Source organism: Gorilla gorilla, chromosome 10 (genome assembly GCF_029281585.2).
Source record: "Gorilla gorilla gorilla isolate KB3781 chromosome 10, NHGRI_mGorGor1-v2.1_pri, whole genome shotgun sequence".
Taxonomy (NCBI): domain Eukaryota; kingdom Metazoa; phylum Chordata; class Mammalia; order Primates; family Hominidae; genus Gorilla; species Gorilla gorilla.
In genome coordinates, this window is record NC_073234.2 from 84,799,193 (window position 1) to 84,811,667 (window position 12,475).

The 12,475-nt window shown below is 38.7% G+C and overlaps 1 protein-coding gene and 1 pseudogene across 10 annotated transcripts in view; one reads left to right on the top strand and one right to left on the bottom strand.

The window, feature by feature from the left end:
- Positions 1 to 12,475, top strand: part of FRS2 (fibroblast growth factor receptor substrate 2) — a 109,901-nt gene that overhangs the window by 17,228 nt on the left and 80,198 nt on the right. For 2 of the 10 annotated variants that reach the window (XM_063694142.1, XM_055357026.2), the window contains exon 2: positions 3,910 to 4,003. The exons of the other annotated variants lie outside the window; for them this stretch is intronic. The gene's annotated coding sequence lies outside the window, so the exon portion shown is untranslated. The remainder of the gene's footprint in view (positions 1 to 3,909; positions 4,004 to 12,475) is intronic. 10 annotated transcript variants of the gene reach the window in all.
- LOC101133361 (large ribosomal subunit protein eL36-like) lies at positions 6,370 to 6,761 on the bottom strand (annotated as a pseudogene).

A 12,475-nucleotide genomic window follows, 5' to 3' on the forward strand; every position in this document is an offset into this window, starting at 1 on the left:
ATTGAGGAGTAATTTTGACTTTCAAGTCTTATTGTTTAAGAAATACTATTTTGTAACACTATAGGTGCCATAGGTAGTGATTCTTCTGATGGATCTCGGCAAAGTAAATTGAAAACCTTCTGGAAAGGATTCACCATTCCAAAGAGTCATTAAGAACACTTGTGATTTATGGGAGGAGGTAAAAATATAAACATTAATGGGAGTTTGGAAGAAGTTGATTCCAGCTCTCATAGATCTCTTTGAGAGATTGAAGACTTCAGTGGAGGAAGTAACAGCATATATGGTGAACATTGCAAGAGGATTGGAATTAGAACTACAGCCTTAGGATGTGACTGAATTGCTGCAATCTCATGGTCAAACTTTAACGGATGAGGAATTGCTTCTTAGGAATGAGCAAAGAACAGTTTCTGAGATGGAGTCTACTCCTGATGAAGATTTTGGGAACATTGTTAAAATGATAACAAAAGATTTAGAATATTACGTAAATTGAGTTGATAAAGCAGTGGCAGGGTTTGAGAGGATTGATGACTCCAATTTTGAAAGAAGTTCTACTGTGGGTAAAATGCAGTAAATTAGCACCACATGCTACAGAGAAATATTTTGTGAAAGGAAGAGTCATTTGATGCGGCAAGTGATTGTTGCCTTAAGAAATTGCCGCAGCCACCCCACCCTTTAGCAACCACCACTCTGATCAGTCAGCAGCTGTAACCTTGAGACAAAACCCTACACTAGCAAAAAGATGACCACTTGCTGAAGGATCAGATGATCATTAGCATTTTTTAGTAATAAAGTATTTTAAAATTAAGGTATGTGCGTTTTTTTTAAACATAATGCTGTTGCAAACTTAATAGACTACGGTACAGTGTAAACATAACTTTTGTTTGCCCTGGGAAACCAAAAACTTTGTGACTTGCTTTATTGCAAAATTTGCTTTATTGCTGTGGTCTGGAGCAGAACCTGCAATATCTTTGAGGTATGCTTGTATATAAAATCCTTCTACGTTTTCATGCTTTTCCTCCTATTTGAAGCTGTTTTGACATATACCTAATTCCATAATAACTTTAAAAAATACTAGCCTCTGAATCTTTTTGAACTTTTCAACATAATTTTCACAGAAACAACCTTTTTCCTCATAATTCAGTTCATACGATCTTAAATTATATAATTACAATAACAAGTACAGTTGGCATAAACTGGTTTGGGAACGGACAGCTGGCTCTTATTAAGCATTAAGTGCAGAAGGGTAGGGACATGTTAAGAAAGTGGTCTGCTTAGAAGACTACTAGGTGTAGGTAATGAGCCTGTGTTGGGCATTAGGGAGTGATTTATGGAGGGATTGGAGAGCTTTATTTTTGTAAGTTTGATACAGTAGAAGTCTGTTAAAAGAGTTTCTACTGAATTATTATTCCTCTTTCCATTTTATAGATGAAAAAACTGAGGCCTCAGAGAGTTAAGTAACCTTCCCGAGGTCAGGCAGGTGATAATAATGGAGCCCCAGGATTTTTACCTAGATGTTTATTGGTTCAAATATAGCATGTACTCTTACCTTCTGTGCAGGTGTTTGATGCCTTTTAGGGAATCTGATTTACCCAGTCAATAGGTAATCTTGAGTGGTCTTCAGGTAGTGTTTGGGGTAGAGTTCTGTAAGTTGTCCCACATCTTAGATACTGGCTTCATTTTGCTCCTTGGTTCTTTTTTTGCACCAACTGTGTAAGAAAAATGAGGGAACATTCCAAGATAAAAATTAAGCTTATAAGGCTTGGTTAGGTGGCTTCCGCCTATAATCCCAGCACTTTTGGAGGCTGAGGTGGGAGGATTGCTTGAGCTCAGGAGTTCAAGACCAGCCTGGGCAACATGGTGAAATGCCGTCTCTACTAAAAATACAAAAATTGGCTGGGTGTGGTGGCGCGTGCCTGTAGTCCCAGCTACTTAGGAGGCTGAGGGAGGAGAATCACTTGAACCCAGGAGGCGGAAGTTGCAGTGAGCCAAGACCATGCCACTGCACTCCAGCCTAGGGACGGAGCAAGACTCCATCTCAAAAAAAAAAAAAAAAAAAAAAGAAAATTATTGGTTGGTTGGTGACATTCTTGTCCTTTTTCTTTGTAATTGTCGAGATATGTAAATACCACATATTCTGAGGTGTTTTTTACATCCTGTTTTCTTAACTGTACCTTTTGTGAAGTTTTTGGGGTTTTTTTTTTTTTTGGCTTTTCTGGGGGTCATTAGCCTGAGTGTTTGAATCTGGCAAAGGAGTATACTGATTGTTTGATATGCCAGCTAACATCTTTTGTTTGCTGAGGTATATTCTAGACCTCAAGAGACTGTAATTGATTTTAACAACAAACCTTTGAGCTATATAGTTTGATTAAAAAAAAAATAGGTCATCGAGTCTAAAACATACTGATGTAGCAGTATGTTCAGATGGCCAAGTCATAATGTTGTTAACAAAAGACCCAGTAAAAGGATTTTAACAAAAAATAAATACACTACTCTTTATGTTACCGTTATGTATTTTCCCCATTTCAAGAATTTGCTTTCTAGTTTTATAATGAAATAGATTGTTTGAGAAAGAAGAGGGAACCTGAGTACTATTAGCTACTATCAAATTAATAGTTCTTTATCTAATAGCAAAAACAAAAATCATATTAAATAGCAACATTTAAAAATTAGCTTGAAAAAGATGAACTGTTTCTTTACATTTCTTGAGTTTTAATGACTAATTGAGGGATTATAGTGTTCAGCTTATTTGGAATTTAAGAGCTAAAAAGAACAATTCCATTAGAAAAATACCTTGAAAATGTGTGGGTTTTTTTTTTTTTTTTGGCATTTGAAACTTTTGCCCAAGTTTTTGTTCTCCTGCTCTTGTTTTTAACTGCCTTTTGGATTCAAATGATTTTGGCACTTCTTAGGTTCTTTACAAAATATTTCTGGTGTATATAGCCATTTGAGATCTAGACCATAACCAGAAATTTCAGCCAGACGGTTTTTTTCTTTTGGTGAAGCAGTTTGTAGAGTGCTAACAAAATTGTATTGTATTCAGTGTTATTTCTGTAAAAAGATTGCTTTGGGTAAGATACATTCTTTGTGTATTTCTTGACTTCTTATATTTTGTTTTGGGTGATGCAAAGTGGCCGTGGTTATACCTTTCACTAAAGAAATAAGTCCTCTACCTATGGTTATTGGTAACCTCTAGTAGCCTAGATTTTCAGTCCAAATTAAAAGTGCCTAGAGATAAAAGAGTAGAACTATTTATGGATTAGAGGATCTGAGAGAATGTCCTAAATTCTTTTGCTGTTTTAAAAATTATTTTAACAAAAGTTTAGTATGTGTACATGATCTAAAATTTAAAGATACAAAAGGGCTTATTGTGAAAAGCAAGTCTTTTTTCCTACCTTTCTGTCTACTAGGTCCCATGCCCTGAGGCAGTTCCTGTTTATAGCACATTTTCTTTCTACATTTATAACCACATTCTTTTTCTTTTGAGACAGGGTCTCTTGCTCTGTCACCCTGGCTGGAGTGCAGTGGCGTCATCTTGGCTCATTGCAGCCTTGACCTCCTGGACTCAAGCGATCCTCCCACCTCAGCCCTTGAAGTAGCTGGGACCACAGGCACAAGCCACCCGCCTGCCTAATTTTTTATATTTTTTATAAAGACGAGGTTTTGCCATGTTGTCCAGGCTGCTCTCAAACACCTGAGCTCCAGCGACCTGCCCACCTCGGCCTTTCAAAGTGCTGAGATTAATAGTCGTGAGCTACCACGCCTGGCCCATACATAGCTTTTTAATGGCTGTATAGTATCCATCGAACGTAATGTACTATAAATTCCCTTTTTGGCGGACATTAAGTTTGTTTCCTATCTTTGGTGCATTTCTTCCATTTTTTTTTTTTTTTTTTTTTTTTTTGGAGACAGGTACCCAGGCTGAATGAAGTGCAATGTCACAATCATAGCTCACCACGGCCTTGAACTCCTGGGCTCAAGCGATCATTCTGACTCAGCCTCCTAAGTAGGTAGGACCACAGGTGTACAGATGCATACCTCCATTTCCAGCTAAGTTTTTAAAATTTTGTTGTAGAGACGGGGACTCACTATGTTGTCCATGCTGGTCTCAAGTGCCTGGCCTCAAGTAGTCCTCTCAACTGCTGGGTTTACAGGTGTGAGCCACAGTGCTGGGGCTATGTTTGACTTTTAAAATAATTATTTAATGAATATTGTATACATATTTTGCCCGTGCAAGTACTTTAAAATTAGAAGTAGAATTTCTGTGCCCGTGGATATACAATAGCATTTTTGATAAATATTTCCAAATTGTTCTTTGTGTATTCATTTCTAAATATAGAATGTTAGTTTTATAAGGTACTCTGCAAAAAATATGATTACTTGTTTGGTTATATGCTGTTTATAATTAGATTTATTTTCTCTATTTTTATTAATTATGTGGTTGCAAGCACTGATCACTCTTGTGCAAACAACTGGCTTTCACTTGTTTACTTCATCAAAAATGTATTATTTTCATTATTAGCAGTCACTGTAATTTTACTTTATGTGGATAGCCTGTATCTTGTGAATGAATTGTGTTTAAAAAAGAATTTGACTAGAGGCTAGGGGTAGAGGAAATGGAGAGTTTGAAACAAGACAAAGAAACAAAAAGAAGTAATTTGGAATTATGAATCTGTATTTCCATTAAGTCATATAAAATGGAGTAACAGGGAAATGGGAAAATATGTTACTAGTTCCACCCAGGGGATCCTGATATCTGTGATTCAGGTAAGTTGAGATGAACTAGGTCTTGAAGGAGATGATGGAGAGGGATGAAAAGTGGAAATGGCTGTAATTGTCAGGAAGATTTATGGAATCTGAGAAAAGGGAAATGGAATGGAAAAGAAGATTTCTAGGGATAAGACAAAGAACCATCTGTATGTTAAGCATAGTTTATTCCTTTTTTAAAAAATCTCATATATTTTTGGGGGGCAAGCGAGTGGTTACTGTTGAAGTCACTTTAAGGATTGTTTTGGGAGAGAGGATAGCTTGGCTCCATATGGATTTTTTTTAGGGATACTCTATTCTTCCCTGACGTGAAAACATACACAAAAGCTCTAACTTAAAAATAATGTTCTGTCTGTTATAGTCTACTTAGTTTAGAGGTATCTAGGGCTGGTCTCACTTGGTAGCAGTAATTCTCTGTTTGGTTCCATGGTGGAGCAAAACAGACTTGACTGTACAGCCATTGTCCTTCAGATGTGTCTAAATTTCTCAGTCTGTTTATGAGCATCAACAAACACTTTGTGCATACTTCTGCCATGGGTTGAATGCGTCTATTTTCCTTTAATTTAGTTTAAAACTAGTAATGGAATTCCTGAGGTTTTGAGAGGAATAGTGTTGGCAAATTAAGTTTTGAAACTAAAGACATATTAAGATACCAAGCAAAACAGAGAGACTATTGCTTTAGAAAGAGATCTTAAAACTCCGCTGACATTTGCAAAGCCAGTGTCTTATATTTATAAAAGCTTTAGATAGGAACTGCTATTTTTCTAAAATTGTTGGTTTAAAAATAATTGTTACATTTGTGCATTTTAAAAGTTGCTTCAAACACACTTTGGGTATGCTTGAGCTCAGCCTTTTCAGCAAAGTATACAGACATTTGGGCATCAGCCTTTTTGGTCTTATTCTGTCTCAGACGATTTATGGATTGTGGATGTCAGGGATTTGATAAGCTCCCATTAAAATATAATGTGGTTTTTAAAATTGCTTAAAATGCCCTTTGAACCTGTTAAAATGTGCTGCCGTCATCTGAATTAAGAAATTTAGCGGCCGGGCGCGATGGCTCACGCCTGTGATCCCAGCACTTTGGAAGGCCAAGGCGGGCGGATCACCTGAGGTCGGGAGTTCGAGACCAGCCTGACCAGCATAAAGAAACCACGTCTCTACTAAAAATACAAAAATTAGCTGGGCACGGTGGCGCATGCCTGTAATCCCAGTTACTTGGCAGGCTGAGGCAGGAGAATTGCTTGAACCCGGGAGGCGGGGGTTGTAATAAGCCGAGATCGCGCCATTGCACTCCAGCCTGGGCAACAAGAGCGAAACTCCGCCTCAAAAACAAAACAAAACAAAAAAGAAATTTAGCTAAATATTGCTAAAATGACAAATGATAGCACTTGTCATTTTGATGTTTGTGCGTTAAGTGTACTTTCATTCCCTTTAGAAAATACTAGTTGCATATACATAGGATTTAATCAGGAAAATATGCTTTTTCCCTGATTAAATATCTTTAATACTATTTCAACTGCATTCCATTAATATTCAATCGTGGCCTCAGCTATTTACGTGAATTTTACCCATCAATCCATGAGCTTTTTTTTTTTTTTTTTCCCCCTGTCAAGCTGTTCTTTATTTCAGGGAGAGGGCAGGGGAGGGGCTCAGTCTTTCTTGGCAGCAGCTTTCCTCATGGCGGCCAGTACGTTGCTCAGCTCCTCCTGCTTCCTCTTGGCGCGGATGTGCGTCCCCACCCTTTTCTTGATAAACTTGAGGGCCCGTTTGTCCTTGGAGACCTTCAGTAACTCCATGGCGCGCCGCTCGTACGGGGCAAAGCCACACACCTCCCGAATCATGTCCCGCACGAACTTGGTGTGTTTAGTTAGACGCCCGCGGCGGCGGCTGTGCCTGGGCTTGCTCACGTTTTCGTGGTCACTTTGTGGCCCTTGTTGAGGCCCATGGCCATAGGGTAGCGTAGGGCCATGGCTGCTGCTCTCCAGAGACGGCCGTGGCGGAAGCTCCATGAGCTTTTTTGAGTGCCTACTGTGTGTTAAATCTATCTGTATGTTTTGTTTTCTTGTTAGGCTTCTTTTCAGAATTTTTCCGGGGCAAGAATTATGTTTTCTTATATTTGGCAATTTTGCGCAATGCAATTTATACCTTATTGTAATGGGTAGGTGCTTAGAATTTATTCGTCCATTTGTGCTAGAGGCTGAGGCTACGAAGTCCAATAAGGTAAGGACTCTTATCTTCAAGTTCCTTAAATTTTGATAGGCGATAAAGAAAATAATTATAGTACCATAATAATTTAAAAATACATCTTTGAGTGGGCCAGAGCTCTGTCTGTGATGGAGATTTTACTCTGAAGAATGGTAACTAACATTTGTAGAGTGTCTACTCTGTGCCTAGGGCTTCTGTCTCAGTTTTTCCTCCTAGCAATCTTTCAGTATAAGCATGATATCCAATTTATACATGAGGAAACTCTCTCAGAGAGGTTATATAATTTGCTGCAGTTCATTTAGCTAATGAGTTGTGGAGCTGGAATTCTAACTCAGTTCTTTCTTTTAAACTGGGGCTTCTAAATGTTAGCATTATTGACATTTTGAGCCAGATACTTCTTTGTTGTGGGAGACTGTCCTATGCATTGTAGAATGTTTAATAACATCCCTGGCTCTACCTAAGGCCAGAGTGAGTCAAGGAGGCACGTAGGACTTAAAATTTAAGGAGGCAGTCACTCTCAGGATCTTGTAAGTGCTGACCCTATGTTTTATCTCACAGCACCTGAGTAAGTTCTCCTGTGCTATAGCCTGTTGCTTCTAGGTTTTTGTTTTGTTTTGTTTTTGAGATGGAGTTTTGCTCTTGTTGCCCAGTCTGGAGTACAGTGGTGCACTCTCGGCTCGCGGCAACCTCCACCTCCTGGGTTCAAGTGATTCCCCTGTTTCAACCTCCCGAGTAGCTGGGATTATAGACGCCCACCACCACGCTCGGCTAATTTTTAAATTTTTAGCAGAGACAAGAGTTTCACCATGTCGGCCAGGCTGATCTCAAACTCCTGACCTCAGATCCACCCACCTTGGCCTCCCAAAGTGCTGGGATTACAGGCATGAACCACCTCGCCTGGCCGCTTCTAGGTTTTAATTCAGTATTCCCTGGTATTGATATGAGGACTAAAGCTCCTACACACTTAAATGTTTCGTGGGAGCTGAAGAACAGTGATGAACAGGAGCTTTTAGGCGTTTATTGTTTTTCTCATCCCAGAACACATACTCTTGGCCAAAAGTGGCTAATCAGAAATAGCATTTATAAATGCTAAATAAATACTTGCTAAGTATTACAGTGCTTAGAAGCTGTAAGTGATGTGTTATGAAACAAACCTATTGCTTCGAATTATTGGAAACTTGTACTATACATGGAATATACTCAGCTTACTCATGCCTGGTGGGCCTAGCATTTAGCTGCTAGTCTTGGCTTATTTACCATTAGAAATTCCATTGATTGTTTTCTCATGTCTGTGCCTCAATATAATAAATATTTCCTTGTTGTATGGATGCATCCACTAATACCTTTTGATTAACTACACTGTAGCTTGCATGATAAACACAGTCTAGATCGTTTGGGTGGGTAGTTCTCTAGAATGGAGTATTTAAAAAATGGAGACTATAATAAAAATCTAAATTTTAGGAGTATTACAAAATAATGCTTAACAGTTTGGGAGGCTGAGGCAGGAGGATAATTTGAGGCCAGGAGTTTAAGACTGGCCTGGGCAACATAGCAAGACACTGTCTCTACAAAATAGCAACAACAACCAAAGCAAAAATTAGCTGGCTGTGGTGGTGCACACCTGTAGTCATAGCTACTTGGGTGGTGCACACCTGTAGTCGTAGCTACTTGGGAGGCTCATAGGGAGGATTGATTGAGCCTAGGAGATAGAGGCTTTGTGAACTCTGATAATGCCGTTGCACTCCAGTCTGGATGACAGCGAGACTCTCCCAAAAAAAGAGGAAAAAAAAAGTGCTTAATTGAATTATTAATAGTATGCCAGATTTGGAGGCCAAGTAGTTTTAACTTACATTTAGCTTTCTGATAAAGCATTAATATTTGACTTATGATAATACTAATTTTTTTCTCTTAAGTTTTAGTGTGTTTTTTTGATAAATGGTCAAAACTCTGTCCTAAAACATATTGTCATGGATTTACACTTAAAGCTTGTAGTCTGGCCAGGCGTGGGGGCTCACGCCTGTAATCCCAGCACTGTGGGAGGCCGAGGCAGGCGGATCACGAGGTCAGGAGATCGAGACCATCCTGGCTAACACGGTGAAACCCCGTATCTACTAAAAATACAAAAAAATTAGCTGGGCGTGGTGGTGGGCACCTGTAATCCCAGTTACTCAGGCAGCTGAGGCAAGAGAATTGCTTGAACCGGTGAGGCGGAGGTTGCAGTGAGCCGAGATCGCGCCACTGCACTCCAGCCTGGTGACAGAGTGAGACTCCATCTCAAAAGAAAAAAAAAAGCTTGTAGTCTGATGAACAAATCCATTGCAATAGAAAGGAGCCTGTGAACGATAAAATAGGTATATCTACATATTTTTGAAGTGTCCAGCTAAAGTCAAAACAGCAACCTAGTTTGGGTTTGGTAGAGCTCTTACAGGCTTCAGATCAGGTATATATAAACCAGACGCTTTCACTTATAATAATAGTGTATAACAATTCTAACTTGCAGTTGTATTACTAGTTTTATCATTATTAGGAAACACTCTATACTTTGTAGCTTTTTGCCTAAGGTAACTTTTGGTTAGAGAAGATATTAGTTATCTTTACCATTTGCCTACAAAAGTCGTTGCTTAGGGCATAACAAATAGGAATCATACATTTATATCTAAGAATATAATTGGAACTAAGTGGCTGAAATTAATAACAATAGGTAACAGAGAACAATTCTATGTGCTAGATGCTATTCTAAGTTACACACACTCTGTCTCTTTTTTTTTTTTAATTTTTTTTTTTATCACACTCTGTCTCTTAATCCTTACATCTCCTGCAAGGTTTAGATACTATTCCAAATGTATGAATGAGGAAATGAGGAAGCAAAGATATAAAATGGATGATATTAAATAAAACTGAAGATAGAATGTTCTAGAGTCAGTTAATTCAACTTAGATTCATTTCTTCATACAACAAATCTTTATTGACTATTGGGCCCTGTTGTCTGTACTGGGGACTGGGGCTGTAGCAGTGAGCAAAGCAAAGTTCCTGCACTCATGTAGCTTACCAGCTGGTGTTTAGAAAGAGACAACAAACAGATATATAATTCATTGGTGGTAATAAGCGCTATGAAGAAAGAGTTGGTGAAAGGGTTGGAATGTGGGGTGAGCTTAGTGCTCTTAGTGTCTTACTTCATTCGGGCTAATGTAACAAAATACCTTAGACTGGGTAGCTTATACATAACAGATTTCTTTCTCATAGCTTGGAGGCTGGGAAGTTCAAGTGACCAGTAGATTCAGTGCCTGGTAAAGGTGTACTGTCTGCTTCATAGATGGTGCCTCTTGCTGTGTCCTCACATGGTAGAGGGGGTAAGATTGCTTCCTTCAACCTCTTTTATAAGGGCACTAATCCCATTCATGAGAGCAGAGCCATCTTGACTTCCTCACTTCCCCAAAGGCCCTACCGCTTAATACCGTTGTTTTGGGTACTAGGTTTTAACATAAAATTTTAGGGGGATGCCAACATTCAGACCATAGCAGATGATAAAGGAAAGGGCTTTCTCCTAGAGGTTGCCTGAAGAGCATGGGAGAGTGAGCCCTGTAGATATTCGGGAGAGAACATTTCAAGAGAGGGAAAAGCAAGTGTAAAAGCTCTAGCTGAGCTAATTTGTTTCTTACTGTATTCAGGGAACTGCAGAGAGAAGAAGGGGCCTGGCCATTGTAAATACTTTCACTTTTACTTGGGTGAGATAGAAAGTCCTTGGAGAGTTTCGAGCAGAGTAGTAGTCTGATCTGGTAAGTCTGCTGTGTTCCACTAGTAGATGTTTCAAATGGTAAGGTGATTATGAGGTATAAATGTTATTCCAGGAAAAAGATAATTCCACCAATATCTATCATCAGACCTTGTTTGTTTTTTCAGATTTTTTTTGATGTGTACATTAACTTTAACAGTAGAAACTTGCTATTTTCTCTCATTTTTTTATGTGAGATTTATTAACTAAAGTGCTATTTTTCTGAATGTAGAGTGGGCCAGTAGCATTATACTGTGTATTTTTAGGATTACAAAGAAGACATAAGTTAGCCCTGACAGGAAGATTGCAGTCTAGTTGGAAAAGAAATACTAAAATATGCAAAACAATAATTTTATGTTGTGGATCTATTCTATACAAGGAATTAATGTATCAAGGGATAAAAGTATAAGGCACAATGACTATCCTCAGACTGCTAATAGTCTAGTAGAGGCTGAGACAGAGAATTTCAAAGTCTACAAGTTTTGAGATGAGTTGAATATTAATTTACCTGCCACAAGAGCCATGAGGTGTAGAGCAAGCTTGTCCAACCTGCGGTTCATGCAGCCCAGGATGGCTTTGAATACAGCCCAACACAAATTTGTAAACTTTCTTAAACCATTATGAGTGTTTGTGTGTGTGTGTGTGTGTGTGTGTGTTTGGTTTTTTGTTTGTTTTTTGTTTGTTTGTTTGTTTTGTTTTTTTAGCTCATCAGCTCTTGTTAGTGTATTTTATGTGTGGTCAGGACAATTCTTCCAATGTGGCCCAGGGAAGCCAAAAGATTGGACACCCCTGGAAAGAATGTGAGAAGTGGGGGAAGTCTGGCCTGTGCATGCTTCAGAGAGCTGGTGGAGCTTGAAGAAGTGGAGGATTGGCAGAGGTTATTCAGGGCGTGGGAAACACTGTGAGCCAAGCACATAAAGTCAGGTGTATTTGTGATAGTGGGCAAACCAGCCTTGAGCTGAGATTGTGTGTAGGATTATAAAGGAGTAATAACACTATTGTTTATTGAGCTTCTAGTGTGTACCAGTCCCTTCATTACACACTTGATGTTTATAACAACTTTATGAGGTATTATTGGCCCTCTTTTTACAAATGCTTAGCCAAGGTATCTGGAGGTTAAATTACTTTTGTAGGATGACACAGCTGGCAAATGATGGAAATATTACTTGAGCAGTTTGATTCTAGATACCATGAAAATCTATTATATTGGTAGAATTGGGGCTAGATAAGTGCCTAAAAGCTGGCAGAGTAGGCAACTCTTATGATTATAGTCAATAGGAAACTATTAAAGATTGTTGACTGGAAGTGTAACCTAGTGAAAACTCTTCAGGAGTATTATTCAGGCAATTGTGTGTATAATGTATTGGACAATGACCTTTGCGAAGGTCAATTTAGAGGACAGACAGGAGGATTTAAAGAGAGTTGAACTAGGATGCTTGAATAGGAATTGAGACATGAGTCCAGATGGGACCACTTTTCGGAATGTATTTTTTTCTTGATGATAAAAATATAGAAAACATACAAAGTTACAGGAAAATATGGAGCAGATGGAACTTACTCATTTCTACCATGTACTATGTAGAAATGACCCCTGTTAATATTTTAGGGCATTCCTTTTCAAATCTGTCCCATCTCATGTCTTCCCCTCTGCTCTCCACCCTCCAATTTTGGAGAAAGCATCCACAAGGCTACATATCTCCTCTCATAGAGTGTGAAAGTTTTTAAGAAACAACA